The sequence below is a fragment of the Sturnus vulgaris genome, chromosome 8 (assembly GCF_052056855.1).
Source record: "Sturnus vulgaris isolate bStuVul1 chromosome 8, bStuVul1.hap1, whole genome shotgun sequence".
In the NCBI taxonomy this organism is placed as follows: domain Eukaryota; kingdom Metazoa; phylum Chordata; class Aves; order Passeriformes; family Sturnidae; genus Sturnus; species Sturnus vulgaris.
This window is the reverse complement of record NC_142250.1, coordinates 18,312,834-18,332,034: the sequence shown is the minus strand read 5'-3', so window position 1 is coordinate 18,332,034 and position 19,201 is coordinate 18,312,834. Positions and strand designations below refer to the sequence as shown.

Here is a 19,201-nt window from a genome sequence, read left to right as displayed (position 1 = left end):
ATCCTGCCAATAGATTTGAATGTTACTTTTCTGGAAATTTCCATAGTGCAATTTAGATGAACACAGAGGAGAATAACATACATTTGCATACCTTTGGCAGAGCTCGGAGAAACAGAAGCTGCAGCTCTACAGGTATGTTCTGGAGTCCTCCTGGAAAAGAAAAAAAAACAGCAAGTGTTATAGAATACAATAATCTTATGCAACTGTTAGGAAAAAAATAAACAGTAAAATGCTCTCTCAGTTTAAAATAAAAGAAACTACCACCCTGGGGTAAGCAAGAAAATTTGACAATTATTTCTAGCCCATCAGTTCAACTAGCCTTGTTATCTTTTAAAGCTCACAGTCACCATTTGTCTATGAATCAGCTTTCATAAGACAAGATCCTCCATGTCTATATGAAACCCAAGGCAACATAATTTGTGTTTATCATTCTGTAAAGAGAAGCAGTGCCAAAATTCTGCAACACCTACTTTAGCTGCTGAAATCCAGAGAACTGAATGTGCTGCTGTTAGCATTTGGAGACAGGAATATGTTTTGATCTAATACATCTTACTCAGACTCACTTGGTGTCAAGAAGGTACTAGATTCCGTAACAGGTTAAAATAAAGACAAATATGAAAACACTCTGCATGCAACTTATGCAAAGTAACTTCTACTCATTGTATTTTAATGTTTTCAAGAGTGTTTTAAACTTTCTAAAAATACCATAGAAATCTGGAAGAGCTAAATTTTCCTAGCTTGCCACAAAAATGACAGCTTGACTGATGTATATGAATGTTCTAATATTACTTTTACTATGTTGTGTTTAATTCAAAGTTACTTGAGAGGCAGGATAGTACAAACATTCTCATATACAAAGAAATCTGTCTCAGAACTTTGGCCTTTACTATTTAGTCGGGTGCCTTCTTTGGCACTTGCCAAGGACACAGCCTGTGGATACCCCTTTGTACAGACACAGTGGGTGTGCTACTACTCCAGTGGAAGGTCTCCCTGCCCATGGTGTGGGGCTCAGAACTAGGCAATCTTCAAGGTCCCTTCCAGCCAAACCATTCTAGGATTCCAATATTTTCTAACCTACTGGTCCTTTTTTCAATCACAAGACTTATGCATATGTTGATATATTCTTACTGGTAGGCCAGTCAGTGAAGAATTTTTCCCTCCCTGTCACAATGTTGCTATGGGGGGTAAAATGCCCTTCAACTTTCCCACCTCTTCCTCTGTCTCAGAAAGCAACATGCCTCACTGCTTTCTGGCTCCCAAGACTGGGGCTAGGAACACCTTAGTGCTCTTCACCCTGTCCTCAGTTTCTGACCCTTGTTTCCCTCGAGTCAGTACAAAAACCCCACCACTCTGGATAGTGTAACCCGCAGCCATGCCATAACACCACTGGGCATACCAGCCAGGTATCATTTGGCACCACTGACACCCTAAAGCCTCTTCTACCAGCACACATTTTGCCTGCATGCCTGGCCTGGCTCTCTGTCTTCCTGTGTCATTCAGTGCTTAATTTCTCACTTACTGTCAGTAAAGTGGGAAGAGGAACCCTGTTCTACCCATGTGCTGGCCTCCCTGCAAAGGAACTCTAATAACAAAAAAAAAAAAAAAAAAAAAAAAAAGAGGCACGCTACCAATGGCACAGCTGTATTTTCCATTTCTGTCCTATACTTACTCTAGATCATACCTATCCAATGTCTATTTTTTGCTCTGATGCCAGTGCTGTTAAGGAAAATACAGTTTCACCTCCACCCTGTATTAATTTCTGAGGGGCAAATGCTGACTACACGTTGCCTATAATGTGACAGACTGTTTACCTGCATAAAAGCTTTTAAACTCAAGTCATGCCCTACCCTCAGCCACACAAATAAATGGGTCTGGAAAGAGAAACAAAACAAGACAAAATAAAATTCAGACCTCTTCAGAAAATAAAGTCCTGGGTGGTTTCTGCTAGAATATAGAGTCAAAAGCTGAGAACAGTGAGTGAGACACATATAGCAATTCCAGCAGGATTGCTCAAGAAAAATCATGGATCGTCCATGCACCACAAAACAGCCACAAACCTGGATATAAGTATACTGGAGCAAACATTATCATGAATAGCAGCAATTGTAGGTGTTGCCATTAGATAAGTAACTCTGACATGAACCATTCTTATCTAATGTTAATTCAGAGTGGCAAAGGACTGTTCTTTCCATTGGTCTGCAATGAAGGAGAAATTCTTTGAAAGTCCAATTAAGTTCAATCAGTAACACATGCTTCCTACGGATATCCCTGAAGATCAGACACACATTGCAACTACATTCCAAACAGCCAGAAAGGCAGTAACAGCAAAATGAAATTCTGCTTTTAAACTGATTTACAGCTTGAAGAAACAGTATCCAGGATGCCACCCATTCCCTGTAAAAGGATCTGGTGAGGGCAAAATATGCAGAGATTTCCTTTCTGGCAACTACAATAGTCTTTTTGGTTAGGTGGCAACTATGCAGCCTCCAAACAATTTGAGCAAAATGAGAGTACAGTGTATCCAAATTATCAACTTTTAAATTAAGGAGCATGCAAAATGGAGCCAAATCAAAATTTCTAAATTACTTAGAAATGTGAAATATTTGGATATCCAGGTTGAAGCAGCAAAAATACATATCCTAAATACCATCACTAAAGATGATACAGTACTGGAAGTTGCTGCAAGTAGGAGGAGCTATTCTGGGCAACCTTCCTTCATGAAGAAACCTCATTCATAACTATCAAATCATCTTTTGCTGTACCTCCTAATTATTGTTCACTGTGAGCTTTTCACTTCTCCCTTGTGCACTGTTCAACCTCCCAGATGATGCTTCTGTTAAGCACAGATGATACCTGTTAAGTATTCAAGCATAAACCAGGTAGAAGACCTGGCAAACAGAATGTATCTGACAAAGCTGGGTGAGACATGGTGAGAGCCCTGGAATAATCACTAGAACTTTATGAAGCTGAACTCCATAGCTCAAACATGCTGCCAAATATGATCCACGTTTAAAAGAAACCAACAAAACCAAACAACATCCCCCCCCCCCAAAAAAAAACCCACACTGTACAGAATCACACATTTATTAGAAAACAAAGACCATGTGTATCCATCCTTCTACCCACAAGAGTCTAACACAGGGCCAACTCTTGCCTGCAAAAAGTAGTTTGGCACATGAAAGAATGACTTCTGTACCACTTGAAATAATGTGATGGCTGTCATTTTCCACACACTGCCTGTGAAAGACACATGCCTGGTTCTGCAGTGTATGTGACACATCAGAGTCAGCATCCATGTCTGTAAAACCTGAGTGCTGGGGAGAAGGGAGGAAGGAGATGGAACAGAGCAGTGTCACTGCCTCTGCCATTTTGGAGCACTTGTACCTTTTCATCACAAAGCAGTCCCTGTGCAAGGTACTGAAGGTTTTACTCACAGTATACAATGAGAATAAATAATTTTCTCCAATTTAATCGCTAACTTTCATTGCCTTTTTAAACAAAAAGCTAGGAAGAGCATCAAGAAGCACAGCAGTAGTGTTTATGTTGAAAGGTATTAAAATGAACATGAACATGCCTTTGGAAAAAATTACTTATGTAATGCAAAGAACAATAGAAGATCCCTAAAGGAAGATGAAGGGACACTTTTTCCTCCCCCTCTAGCCTTGTGAGCACTGTAATCTTAACAACCATAGTTCTTCAAAAGTGGGTGTAGGACGATAGGGGGAAGAAAGGATAGCATTGTTTATAGTACAGCAGGAGCCAAATGAGGAGAATAACTTCTGTGCAAGAACGGAAGAGTGAAAGGAAATGGGTAGGTAAAGACAATTGTAGGATTTGTACAGTACAGAAGAGAATCCCTTCCATGTAGGATGCAATTTCTTCCATGGAAAAGATGTTTCATCCATGAAGCCAGCTGACGTAACTCCTCTGGAATAGTAACCTTCCAATGTTTGTTATCTGTACTTCTGTTACTAGACAGGTTGCTGTTCTTATAATTAGCACTTTATCAGCTAAAAAGTCAAAACATTCCTTGCATCAATGTATTTAGTCTTTTGTCACCTTAATGAGATGGGTGTCAATTAAGATTGAAAGGAGTGTCTGGTATGAATCATAAATACTTTAAAGGGTTCTCAAAGTATGAATAATCAACACTTTCTGAAAATAAACTTCCTGGAATAAGTTTCAGGGTCACTTCACATCAACAAGCCTTTCTGATATCCTGGCCATTCCCCCTCTTTTATAACTAACAAGATGGAGGTGCTTAAGGCACCAGACAGCTTCTTTAAAGGAATTATACTTATAAACCTAAAAGGAGGGAGTTGTTTTTACACCAGTTGTCAAGTACTTTAGACCTCCCTAGGAAAATTACATTCCACCTGCAGAATGCTATACAACAGTTTGAAAACCCATTGAAAGGTATAATAAATCCCATGGGATTAAAAAAAATGCCAACAGAAGCCCCCCCCACTGCATTCATCTAGCACCCACACAAGCTTCTATACAGACAGGTTAAGGAAAGTGCTTGTTGACCTGCATAAGTATGACATTAAGTACTCAGTCCACAATCAGGAAAAATGAATTGTGTCAGGACCAGAAATACATGCAGAGCCCATATTTTCTGACTAATAGCTTTATTTTACCACAATTACTTCTATGTGGACTCTTTCTCTACAGCAGCAGAGGAGTCCAACCAGGCTGCTATTTATACGTGTTTTTTTTTGTGGACTGCTTCAAGGTGACCATGAATAAAAGCAAGTCTGTTTTCAATAGATTTAAGTCAGATAGAGAGGGATCTGCTGCTAAAAAAAACTCCTAAAGGATCCACACACAGAAAAGTGTTGGAAAACAATTACTTAAAATGACGGTATGTTAATTATTGTCCTGAAAGTTATTTCTTTAAACTTCTTTACACAGTCTAAATAGTCACACTACTGTATGGTTCTCTCAGAAAAACAGCGAGATCATCTGGACACATGTTGCAGCAAGGCAAAAATACACCAAAACAAAGTGAAAAAGGATCCCCAGGATTTGATGGAGCTGTGACAAGCATCCAAAATAAACACATTTCATCATTAAACTTCATGTTATTTCCAACTGATTTTTGACACTAGAACTGACTTTTAATAGATGCGAAAGAGATAAATGTCTCATTACCAAAAATAAATTTGTCTGTTAAGGATGACAGAGAGAGGCAAAGGCATTGCACTGCCTATTATGGTATTGAGCAACAGATTTCACTCCCTCTTCTATATGCCCATTTATTAAAAATGTGGCAAGCTTTACGAAAGAATTCCTGAGCTTCTTTGGTCCTCTCTTTAATTCCACCATAATTCTTTGTATATATAAACATGTCAGGTCTGGAAAGAAGTGGGGCGTGGACATAATTTACCACAGAGCTCCTTTTCTATTCAAATACTGGTAAGGAAACAATAAAAGACAAAAGGGGAATAATGCAAAAAAACTAAAGCAATGAAACAAATGTGCCTGCAATTCTCAGTCCAATCACCAGATGAAGTTCCTTAGAACAGCAGCACCAACATGTTTTTCTGCCTTTCTGACTGCAGAGATCTTCTGTCTGTGTCAGAAGTAGATGCATCAGCTCCCAATGAGCTGAATCACGCTGCATCGCTGCCTGTGCTCCACGAACATGCGAGACACTACTTTAATAGGAAATGGGAGCTGGCTTTAGCATTACCAGTTGTCACACACGGCCACAATGCAGCGAGGCCTTTGTTCTCCTCCCAATGGGTTACCTTTGTAAAATCCCCTCCTAAGGCCAGGCAAAGTGGTAGAATTTATTCTCACAATTGATCTAACACAGACAGACCTCTTGCTCTGTCAAATACACACATGCACACACGCTCTCATAGATAGCCATACTCACAGATTTTTGCCTTTCTTCCTGTTCTCCTTTGATGAGGTAAAAATCACTCCATAAAGCAAAACTGCACATCTGTGCAATCAGAACAGTTTCTGTTCAGACCACTGTTACACTCTAAATAAAAAAGCCTGGAAAAAATTTCCTGGAATATTGCTGCTTATGAGGTTCAAAGCTAGATGTACATGTAAAACCAGAAGCATAAAAGCCATATCATACAGAAAACGGGATTCTGTGTTTTACTCAGCTATTCATCTACCCTTTAAAGCAAATCCAGCTGAAGCAATTCCTCACTGGCATGCAGGAGGACTAGATAGCCTAATAGGTCTCTTCCATCTCTAAGCAATTCGTGCCTTGCATGGCTTATTTTTATTGACTGGCTGTTTGTGGGCAGAAGCATGTGCCTCATGCAAATGCCAAGACCACTCTTGCTTTGGGATGCTATTGCGTAAATGGAAGTGAATCAGACTTAAAACAAAAAGCATGATTTATTTCTGAAGGATTAAGTCCATATCATCAAGCATAGTTTTTACATATACAGAAAGAAGCTTCAGCAATACCACCCTACCATTTCATTAATCAATCTAGTCCTTTCTGGGCTTTACTGCTCCTGCTTTACCACACCTGATACCTGAGCTCTCTACAAAGATTAGAGTTTTAACACCTTGAGAACACTTTGAGCAGGGATTCCCAGTGCCCTGAGGCAGAAGTCTTGACACCTGACACAACCAGCAGGACAGAATAAATACGTGTTCTAAATATTTGAAACTCTTAAAAGTGAAAGAATCCTCCTCTTCCTTAAAACTATTTCCTTTGTGCACATTTTTTATCTCAGCAGAGATTGGTGGTGACATTTCAAGTCAGCAGGAGGAAATGCTGCATTTGTGGCCTTAGCTGATTAGGTCCTCAGCTAGTACAAATTTGGGCAGCTATGTGTGTTCATAACCTAAGAGGAACACCACTTCTAAGTATGCTTTCTGCCTTAAGGAGTTACTGTATCATCAATCTCAAATCACAACATTTATTAAAATGACATTTCTGACCAAAAGAGCAAGAATGGAACTTCTATTTGCAAGATGAAGTACAGAGGGAAGGAAAAAAAAAAACATTCTCTTACCTTGAAAAAACTTATTATACATTTCAGCACTAATTCACTGCATGAGATTCTTGCCCTATTACCTGGAAGCAAGAATCAGCCTGGGTGAGAGCACTTAAGAAACAGAGGATTCCGAATTTCTAGTTTTAACTACCTTCAATTACCAGGCAAGCTGTAGTTTTGGAAGTTAAGCAGCAAAACTTGACTACAGGAAAGGAAAGTCTGCTTTCACTGCTTGGAAACGTTCCTGATTTTTTCAGTGGGAACATTCAGTAGTGGACGTTAATATTTAACTCTGTGTTTTTCCAGTATTACACCAATCTTTCTCCAGGGATGCAGAGAAGTCAGTGGCATAGCTGAACTGTTATTACCCTTTAAAAACAAGAAAAGTGACCACCACAGAAAAAACAGTATCAAAAAGTCCAAGAAGAAATTTTCTGAAAAGATACTTTCCATATACATATCATAGAAGAGCTCAATGAATCAGCAATTCACATAGACAGTAAGCAATGAAAAAGGAGTAAATAAAAATCATTAACTGTCATATTTAAAGCTGCTCAGTACTGCTTTACTTGGTCACTTAATTTTTCTAAAAGTGCAGTAAGTCAGTCTCAAGAAAATCTTCAAACATTAGCCAGTGAACACCTGCTCTTATCTATGCCATTGCTGCTCAGCTGCTGGGGCAAACATAACAAGCTCAGTGGAAAATGTCCCAGATGCCCTACTGGAAGGAATTCCTACTGTCTAGTTCTCTCTAAACTTGTTATGAGACATTCCCTTCTGCCTGCCCACTTTTTCCCTGAATGTTTTCCAAGTCCATTTCCTTGTTTTTGGAGTTAGCTAGAAACAAGACCTTCAAACCAAATGCCAAAAGGAATCTGTCCATGCTCACAGTGAGACATAAGCAAGGAGCAACTGCGTGTTCAGAGACAGTAGCACTGAGGTCTGCTGGTGAACACATGCCCCACATGTGCCACAGCACAGGGATACTTGCAGTTCTTCAAACACACTGGACAAGAGAATACAGTTCTGACATTTGCTATGGAAACTGGTGATGAGTGATAGAGCAGTGACCATCATCTTTAAAAAAGAGACGAGCTGTTTTGGAGCTTCAAAGACTCTGGATGGAAAATGCCTTTAATGGCAGAAAACACAATGAGCAAATAGAAATTGGCATGTATTTCCAGATGCCCACTTCATAGTAATGAGATGCACAGGGGAAAGCTGATACTCCTACAGACAGTAAAAGCCTCATCATATCAGTGCCTTCTACCCCCACCATTCTATTCAGCATCTTTAAGTGGGAGGTATTCTGCAGCCTTTCACACTTGACCTCTTAATTAAAGCATGATAAAATTAACATTTCAGACGCAATAGATCTTTTAACCACCTACATCAGTAATTAAACTAATTCTCAAGGGAGCAAGAACATTTGTTATGTGTAATGTAACTTTAGCTGGGGTACTCCAAAGAAGGAAAAAGAGCTGATGTAATAAATGCAGTCATTTATATTTTAATGGAGCCATTGTAAATGAAAGAAGAACACCTGTGACAGCTTGAGGCAGTCCCAGCCAAATGAAATCTTTTGTGTCATGCAGGGACAGCACACTGCATATGGCCTCCTCATCTCCAGCTGCAATATTGAATAACTTAGTGAAGCAGACAGGCCTTATGCCCTCTCTGACTCTCAGATGCACTATAATCTGCTTTCAAAACCAGTGGAACTGTACCATATATATATATATATGAATTTCATATTCATTCTACACGAAAAGCAAGATAGGCCAAAGTAGGTCTAATGTCTTTCTTCTTGGCAATACACACTTTTGGACTTGTGAAAATCCATGCAGACCTTCAGACAAGTCTAAGACACTACCACAATACAAATAATTGAACAATCTTATGCAAAGGGTTTATGTAATTAATGATGGAAATGACACCACATCAGAGTGGTAGAATTGAATATTCTCTTCAACCTGATCTATAAAAGATTAAGCAATAAGAAAAAAGGTCGAAGAAGGTAACAAAAAATGTACATGGAATAAAGGAGATATTGAGGATACTTGAAGAGCTACCACAGCACAGACAAGACTGACTGGTGACATCTCAGATGCATGTTTTAGGGCTTTGGTTTGTGCTTGAGCCTGAAAGCATGACAAATATTATTTCAGTTGTCAAATATGGTCCTTGTTCAAAGGGTGTATTTACCCAGCTGAGGCATAACTGTTGAGAAACATGGCCTGGCAAAGGTCTGGGCACTGACTAGGTAACCCTGCTAAGGATTTGTCTTAATTTGCACACAGGCAATCCATCCTCAGGGAGCTTCAGTCCTCCCCCTCCCAGGCATCTCCCCCATCCAGGGTTTAAATAGTGCTCAGATTATAAGCACACAGCATGCATGTGACATGCTGTCTCTCCCCAAATCCCAGTCAAATCCACACCAGGTAAGATCAAAATTCCCCCCAGTCCTTCCCTGCTGTATTACTAAGTATTCAAACAAACAACAGTCTAAATACTCATCTTCAAATTTATTTGATCCCATGACTCATTCATTCACAGCTACTCAGTTAAGATTTATTGATTGCCTGTCAGAATAAAAACAAACCAAGCCAAAACAAAACATACCAATATATTATTTCAGAAAGAGACCAACAACCTGGTAATCTCCCTGACAGAGAGGCCATTGCTTCATCTGCTTGGAAGTCTATACTTTTGCCTCTGCCTGGGTTTTATCAAATGAGTGGCCACCCCTCCAATCCCAAGGGAAGCATTTGCAATTCTGCCAGATGTATTAAACATTCTGTTTACTGCAATCTCGTCAAAGGCCAAGAAACAGGTTCAACAAATTTAATCTTGCATATTTAAGAATTGCTCTATTGCTGCTCATCCAAATTTCAGTCACAAGAACAAGTCATTCTGGTTGTTGTGCATTCTGCACCAAGTTATCAAAATATTGAGTCCAAGCAAAACATCATGAAGAAAAATCTATTTCAACTGTATTTTTCTTGGCCTACACTGTTCTCTATGATTAATCTTTAAAATATTACTGAGGAAATGAGACAGCTAAGTGGTCATTGTCTTAAGTACACACTGAACATCTTATAGCACAGCCAGTTTATTCCAGTTCTACTATGCAAAGCATCAAATCCTGAACACACAACGGCTAAAATAATCAGAGGCATTCAGTCGTGAATAAACAAGGCCAAAGCAGAACATGAATATAAAAAGAGAAGATTTAAAGCCTTTAATAAACAGATTCTTATCAGCCCATGGAAGGCAAAATTCATTGGGGAAGTTTCTGTCATATCTGGGGCACCATCTGGAAAACTAAGGGAACATTTTCAAACATAAGCTAACTTCTTATATTAGCAGCACTAATTGGAGTATGTATAGGCTCAAAAGACTGAATTTTCAACAAGTACAGTTAAGAGTACCTTCTTCAGTCAACGGCTTTACACCAGTTTATAGTGTAACACTGTATTGTTATTACAATAGACACATAGTTCTACTTCTCCTCTTTCTGTTTTTACTTGCCAACACTAGAGTTTCAACCTTCAAATACATCTCTTAGCTATAGATCCCACACAAACTTCTATCTTCATTATAGTGTACCCAGTACCTTCCTTCTAAATTTTATTGCCCTAAACTTACAGTAGTGCGATTACACAAAGTCACAGAACCAGCTAGGTTGGAAAAGACCTTTCAGATCATCAAGTCTAACCTATGACCGAACACCACCTTGCTAACTAGACCATAGCACTGAGTGCCACATCCAGTCTTCTTAAAGACCTCCAGGGATGGTGACTCCACCACCTGGGCAGCCCATTCCAATGCCCAGTCACTCTTTCTATGAGTAATTTCTTCACAGGCTTCTTCATTAGGCTTCCTAATGTTTAGCCTAACCCTGCCCTGGCACAGCTTAAGGCTGTGTCCTCTTGTCCTGTCACTGGTTGCCTGGGAGAAGAGACCAACCCCCACTTGCCTACAGACTCCTTTCAGGAAGTTGTAGAGTGATGAGGTCTCTGCTGAGCACCCTTTTCTCCAGGCTAAACAACCCCAGCTCCCTCAGCCATTCCTCACAGGATTTGTGTTCCAGACCCTTCACCAGACTTGTTGCCCTTCTATGGACTCCAGCATCACAACATCCTTCCTAAACTGAGGGCTCCAGAACTGGACACAGCATTTAAGTGCTAAGTACAGTGGAAGACTCACTTCCTAGTCCTTCTGGCCACACTATTCCTGATACAGGCCAGGACACCATTGGCCTTCTTGGCCATGTGGGCACACTGCTGGCTCCTCTTCAGGCGGCTGTCAACCAGAACCCCCAAGGTCCCCTTCTCCTTGGCTGCTGTCCAGCCACTCTGCCACCAGCCTGTAGCACTGCATGGGGTCGTGGACAACGTACAAGACCTGGCACTTGGTCTAGTTAAACCTTGTATCACTGAATTAAGCCCATCTATCCAGCCTGTCCACGTCCCTCTGCAGAGTCCTCCTGATCTTCAGCACTCTTGAAACTTGGTGTCATCTGCAAATTTGCTAATGGAGGACTCATCCAGCTGCTCAATGAAGATGTTAAACAGGACTGTGCCCAACACTGATCCCTGAGGAACACCCCCAGTGACTGGCTGCCAGCCTGATGCAGCACCTTCACCTCCACTCTCTAGGCCTGGCCATCCAGCCAGCTCCTGACCCTGCAAAGGGTCCACCTGTCCAAGCCATGGGCTGCCAGCTTTTCCAGGAAATGGTGTCAAAGACCTTGCTGAAGTCCAGGTAGACAACATCCACAGCCTTCTCCTCATCCACCAAGTGGGTCACCTCTCCACCAGGTGCATCAACTTAATTTTTAATTCTTATTAAGAATTAGATGCAATATCATTAATACCTTAAGTGTTGTAATTTCTATAATTCCTTAAATTGTTTCAGGTAAAACAATTTTCAATACAAATGTACCACGGGAGTACTGCCCACATGATCTAGATTTTACATTTGCAGATTTGACTCTTAACCCCATACAATGGAAATGCACCAATGCCAAGAACTGATATCTTCATATGTTCACCTCAGTACAGAGTCAATTATTTGTGACTCAAACAAATCCTATTAATTATATGCCAGAATGATGTAGTCCTTATATTCACAACACTGAATATTCAACTTTTATGTTTTATTTCAAATTTTATATTCACATAAGCAAGAAATTTGTGAAGAAAAAACTGCAGTAATACAGTAATGTCAAGAAATAAGTCAATTTTTTTTCATTATAAGAGAATTTTTGAAAGTTTCAGATATTAAATGACATGTGAAATTTGTTCCTAAATCTTTTGACATATAACAGTAGCCACTGATTAGGAGACAATTTAATAAATAAAAGAATTTCAGTGGTCTGATTAAAACAAGATAGAGAAAGGTTTATATTACGCCAGAGGATCACCTGCTCTCCATTTATTTACACATAGGAAACTGCTCCAGCTTCACAGAGGGAGGGTACCATGGCATGAGGAGCAAAATTCATCTCTCCACTGTGTCTGGAGTGACTAGTTTCCAGCAGATGCTTCTAAGGTCATGATTTCTGTTAAAAGCATCCCAAAAATATGTTAGAAATGAAAGGGAGACTAATGCTCCAAAACTACATTGGCAAAAATGCTGCTATCTCCATCCAGAGACACTGGAGTGCATTAGCTTTAAGGTCATTAAATTTCTGCTCTGTTGGAGAAGGAACAGGGCAGGGGACAGTAAATCATCCACTTGAGAAACTCTCCCAAAAAATCTTCTGGGACCAAAAGGACTGAGGCTGTCTATAATCACTGTATGGAATGCAATCACCCTGAAAATATGGTCTGAAGGAAAAAATATCCTGAGATGGACCACAGAGAACATTTGAAAAGTAATCACTCTGTACAAGGCATAGCTTAAGACCTGTAAAGATACTCTAGACAAATCTGCTTAGGATTTCATACCATCCTCCACTGAAACAAACCTCCACACCTTACATCCTACCTGGCAGCAACTCTCTTAAGCTGGCTGCTCTGGTTCTATCAGCCTGTCGTCCACACAGTCCAGAGAGCCCTGACTACCCACCTGGGTCACCAACAACTAGCTCTTCCCCATCTTCCCATACTCTTGTGTAAGGAAGCCAAAGGACAGGGCTCTCTTAGGAGACAACTGCAAACTGTCTGTGATCTACTATCACAGACACCATTACAGCTCATGTCCCTTTCCCCATCCATGAACCCAGCTATCAGGAGAACAGCACAGCAGGAACACACACCGTGTTCAGGCTGCTGGACAGGGATGGGAGTCCTGCACCAGAGACATGCTACAGGATGAAGATTATTTTGCTAGTCTTGGAACACCACAGAAACATAGACTTTTGGTGGTGTCGGATTTGGAGGATGGATGGACTGAACTTTAGTCAGTTGTTCTACAGTAGTGTAAACTAAGCCAGGTCAAGGGTATTATGATCATTTCAATCCTGTTAGGGAAAGGACAAATTATGTCTCCCACAAAGAGATTGGGTTTTCAGAAGGGGCTACAACTCCATCTGTACAACATGCTTGTATATTACATTTCTGAAGGTCAAAGAAGAGAGAGTTGTAGGTACATGGCCCCTTCACTGATTACTTTGCTAACACAGCTACGGAGAGCAGTGTAGCCACAGACAGCTCAAAAAAATCCGGTAGTCCATGCTAAGAAGTACAATGAAAGCTCAAGACATTAGTCCATTCAGAATGCCTGCTATGTGACCTGGACAGGGTCATAGGAGGGGGCACAGAGGGACGTCAGAGGAACACACACAGTTTGTTTCTCTTCTGGCTACTTTTCTGAATATCCTTCATCTTTTCTCAAATAAGAAAGGGGGGAAAATAAGTAAGTTTCTTGCCACACATCATCCTTGGAAGGACACAGTGATGTCACTACACTTGAACATGATTCTATGCTAATATCCTAATTAGATCCCAGCTAACCATCAATTCAAGACAGCCAAAATTGTCAACCTTTCCTATCAGAGACAACAGCTTAGGGACATTAAAGTGCAATTTAGTTTCCTTTTTACTCTGAGGCTGCCAGAAACTGAAAATTATGGTTGCAAAATAGCAGTATTTTTCATTTAAATCCCAGGGCATTAATTATATAAGTATTATTATATACTGCATTTCATCGTCTCTCCCCAGCAATCTTGTTAGGCTCTTTTAATAATGCACAAGCATCATTTTATTCCCATTAAATGGAGGAAACCATGTTCAGCACAACTACAGATGTCACTGTGAGGTGTTCCGGCACAAACGTGACAGGCATCAACCTCTACACATATCCAGTGGCAGGAACTGGCCTTTATTACAATTGCATGTCCAATGATATCAGAAAGGATAAAATATTTCATGAGGACAAGGGCAATGGTGTCCCAGTCAAGGACTTGTCATCACTTCTGATTAGAAGTTCATGAGCACAAAGCCTGTTTTCATTTTAGAGATGCAGACTCGGTGATGCAAGTGAGAAACAAAACTAAAATTAAGGGAGAAAAGGAGGAAAAAGATCTCCAAATTTGAAAAAGGAGAGCCGTGTAGTCACACTTCTACAGTGAGAAAGAAAACACTGCTAGTCTCCTTTAGGAGCTAAGTGTACAGGCTCAAGAGAATGGAGAGTGTTTTTTCTTTTTTCTTCCCCCAAGCTTTGTTTTTCATCTAGATTACAGTTCATTAAGATAGAAGAAGGAGCTAAAGAACAGAGGAGCAGAAAGAAGTACATTTTCCCCTCTACAGCCTAATAACTCCTGCCTGGTTTCAATCTTCTATAACTACTGGGTATCATTACATATTCCCTCAGGAAGTTAGGACAGCTCTAATTAGTCTGTGATAGTGAAAGATACCTTCAACTGCTATATCCTTTCTATCACATCCTGGAGGCCAGCGGAAATTTTAGCAAACTAAAGCATGGAGGGATTTGACCCAGACCAGCAATGCCTGCATTCCTATTAACCCTAGTGCCCATACCCACCAGATGGGACTACCAAAAATTCCAGGCACTGTGACAGTGAGAGGACACTAGACACCAATTAAAATACCCATAGCTATCTATCATCACTGTGAGCACTAGAGCAGCTTAGGGAAGGGAAATGCTACTGTAGATTAGGCCAGCTGCTACAATGGATGTTTCCTGGTTTTGCCATGCTAAGTTAAAGCTACAGAAGAAATACAACAATAAAAAAGAGGTTAAGCTTACAATTTAGTTCAGAAGCTAAGAAAATAAAAGCTTTTCCTACTGCGCCCACATGCTCCATTTTATGACTGAGCCAAAGCACATAAGTTCCCTATTTTTATAGATGAAGAAACACAGGAACAGAGCTTCTAATTTAGTTACAGTTCATACCACCTCCCAAACCCTTAACATCACACCCACATGGGCACCTGGAGCCAGCCTTCAAATGTAAAGAAGGTGATTCCATTTTGCAACATGATCTATTCAATTATAGCTGAAGAGACCATCAAATAAACAGACTATTGGCAGCCAGAGGCCATACTTGTCACAGAGGTAAGTTGGGGGACCCTGTTGTGAAGATCAGAGTTCAGCTTCCTTGGTAGGAAGCTTTCTGAATAACTTGCACAAGTCACTAAAATATATACATAATGAGACACTAAAAAACGCAGTGCAAGTTTGATTCTAGGAGAACAACCATATTTCAACTCATAATTTTATCTGTCCTGTCCTGTGGCTCTGCACACACTGTAACACGTATGCTCATGTATGTTGCAAATGGAACCACCATAACAAGATGAGGAAAGACTTCCAAATCGAGTTATTTCAGGAGGTGATGAGTTTTTCTTTCAGTTTTGGTGATGAGTTTTTCCTTCTTTTTTTTTTCCAAACCCACAATACATCCAGCATACTGCTGAACTGATAACAACATACTACCTTAAGAACACCACTGCTGTGGATGGTTTACATGTAGATAAACTTAGATCCAGGTTGCAGATGTCAAATAAAGTGAGAATAAATGAATTGGAAGAGGTCTGAAAAACTGACATTCAGCAGCAGCCATTGCTATGGTTTGAGAGTACAAGAAACCACTCAGTAGTGTCATAAGGAAGAATTACACAGCACTGTTTTAGGCTCTGTGCTTTCCACTTCTTCTCAAACTTACACTTCATAACATGATCCTACAAAGAGGTAGGTAAAAAAAGACACTTTCATTTCATACAACCACTGATAAAATGTTTATGCAGGACAATATTTGTTTGAAATGCAAGCTTTTTGGGGCAATAACTAAATTTACTTTTGTTAAGAGTCTGAAAAATGGAAGCTGTGGTCCCATGTCCTACCAGCACTACTGTAATATGAATGTGTAATAAAATAATTGTCTCCTTTCTTCCTATGAGGTGCTACATCCATCAAATGCAGCTATATGGAAGTGGGAGATACAACATCCTTTCATCCTCACCACCCTTTGTAGACATCCAGGCTGCAATAAAAGACAGTTTATCATTTCACTTTTAGCAGTCACAGGGCAGTTAAGTTAAATGACCTGGGGAAAACAGGTCTTGAGGAAGTCTGTAAGCTACTGAGAAAATTAGCCTCTTTGACTTTGTCTCTACAGAGAAGATATCATGGACTTTAAGATAACAAATAAAGTTAAATACCACTTCCTGACTCTGGATCTTGTTCTTGGCACTACAAAAAGAATAATATCCACAGATCTTCACAACAATAAGGCTTCTTTATTGGTGGTGGTGTTCTTTTTAGAAGCTGTTTTTCCATGATACACACATTTCCCACAGCTCATACTGAGGTATCTGATCAGGTTTTAGACTCTTATCTTACAGTCCCTGTCTCTTGTTAGAGAGTTCATCTCTGGGAATAGTGCTACAAAAAGTGCTGAAAAGAGAAAGACATTGCAAAGGATCTTGTGTGAAAAGTATTTTGATTTAAGTGTTTTAAATCTAAAAGGCTTTTCATTCTGATTCCCCAAAAAATCATTTTAGTTCATGTCTAATGGAAAAAAAGTTGAAGGTAGATGATTATAGATTAATTGCTACTGCCAATCAATCATTTGAGCTCTCAATAGGAAAGCATAATGCCTGTCAAACAAATAAACATAATATTCAGAACACTCAAAGCATGCTATCAAATGGACAGATTGCAACACTGCATGTATCACCTAACCTAGCAGACACACACAGGAGTTATTCTGTTCTCAAGCTGCAATGTCATTTACCAAAATACTTTCTTTGTCTGAGCATCAAATATCTTATTTGTGAGGACTTTGGGCTAATTCAAGATCCCAACCAGCAAGCAACCTGATGCCTGATACACAGTGAACTGGACTAGTCACATCACAGCACAACCTTTTGTTCATACAAAACAGAAACCATCTTGAAGGACACATTCATCTGAGGGCTTAGGCATTAAAGATACACTTCCATATTTCTAATGGTTTGCTCTTCATCTACCTGTACTTGCATCAGATACTACACAACTTTAATTTCTGCTCATATTTATTTCTAAGCCTTTAATACTTGGTTCATCTCCTGCCTCCACATGACTCTAGGCAGTAATAAAAGCTGGAATCTATTGTAGCCCCTAAAAACACTGTCTTAAAGAATTAAAGCCTAGGAATCAGTCATCACAACCCTTTCCATTATATTTTTTCTTCCCCATTTACCATGCTCAATCTACCACCACTTTGCCTTATAACAGTCACAATAAAAACCCAGTAAACATGCAGTTTCCATATCTAACCATTTCAAGGGTTACTTAAACTACAATAAATGTAAAATTTCCAGAAGCAGGCTTACAATAAATATTCAGACTTCCATTTTTAGCGTGAGAATGGGTCTGAAACTTTTCTTGTACAATATATTTTCCTACATTACAAGAGTCTCTGCATAAACGGAAATGAAATATTCATTAACTAACTGTACTTGGTTTGTAAGTGAGCAGAAAACAAAACTGCCTATTGTAGAAAAAAGGAGACATATCCAAGAACCTGGAATGAAAAACTTTAAAGGGGATATTAATGGGCTTACATTTAATGGCTTACTAGAGCTTCAGCATTTTCAAGTGATAGCAGCATGCCATTACAACTATGAATGTAGTAATATTTTCCCAGCTGTATTTACCACCTTTGCTAACCACTGCTCAAAAACAGGTGCTTTGTTCTCTCCATGTGGTACATTCTCAGAAGAGTGTTATTGACTTTTTTTACTCAGGATATTCAGAGAGGTCCAAGGTATTTGGGAACCCAACTGTTATTAAGAATCTCATGCCTTTCAGCACCTGTGAAATTCCCAGTAAAATAAACAAGGGAATTTGTCTTGACATTTCAAACTTAGCTTTTGAGACAAAACAGCTCTTTGAAATTTGGGGCTTAAATTTTATGACGTGTGCTTCTCTCAACACCAATGTCCCTAACCAATTCCACTTTGTTGTGTTTTGCTACTCATTATCCCCCTTTGTCCTAAGAAAAGAATATGCTAGGAATATCATTCCCAGACAAAACACTAAGTTAGAAATACGAACCTCTGCTGCTTCAGATTAAAAGACTGTCCATCAGCTCTAAGAACACAACAAACACAAAAAGCTCTACCAGGTGGTCCAGCCCTGGGGAATATAGAACCACACTTTATTACTGAGAGCTACTCTACCATGGCATTGCTGCATGTTAGTAAAGGTTTCTCTGACTTATCTTCCTTTACCACTTTTAATGATAAGTGTTCTTCAGCATCCAGTAAATTTCAGGTGTATTTGACAATGTAATAATTTCCAAGGATTACAGAGAAAACCAAATATTTGATATTTAGAAGTAAATAAAGAAAAACTCCTCTCAACATGGTTTCTGATAAATTGTTTTGCATTAATCCTCAAAGAAGTCTTAAGAGAGAATGAAAAAATGACCAATGTGTGATGCTAGAAGATGTAAGATCCAGACAGACCACCCAAAACATTCCTCTTGGAAGTCACTGCTCACTTTAAATAACCTTGCTGAATGGTAAACACATGAATCAGAGATAGATCAATCTCTCTCAAACTTGTTCAGCAGCCTTGCTCAGACTGTCCTTTATTACGTGCCCAACTCTGGTGTTGTGACTATTGTGCATTTTAGTTCAAGACCACAATAAACATTTTAGTTTACCTAAAATTCAATAAAAGCCTGGCTCCGTACACCACCAATGGAGGAGAATAAACATAATGTCTGTATAGCATACCTGTCACTGCTATTTGAACAGAGCCCA

At 39.6% G+C, this 19,201-nt stretch overlaps 1 protein-coding gene across 14 annotated transcripts in view; it reads right to left on the bottom strand.

Annotated features, from left to right (window-relative positions):
• SORBS1 (sorbin and SH3 domain containing 1) overlaps window positions 1–19,201 on the bottom strand; it is a 162,720-nt gene that overhangs the window by 122,115 nt on the left and 21,404 nt on the right. For 10 of the 14 annotated variants that reach the window (XM_088169005.1, XM_088168978.1, XM_088168985.1 and 7 more), the window contains one exon: window positions 92–150. The gene's annotated coding sequence lies outside the window, so the exon portion shown is untranslated. Of the gene's footprint in view, window positions 1–91; window positions 151–5,884; window positions 6,248–19,201 lie in introns of those variants that run through there. The other 4 variants (XM_088168996.1, XM_088169015.1, XM_088168980.1 and 1 more) reach the window with 2 other exon arrangements.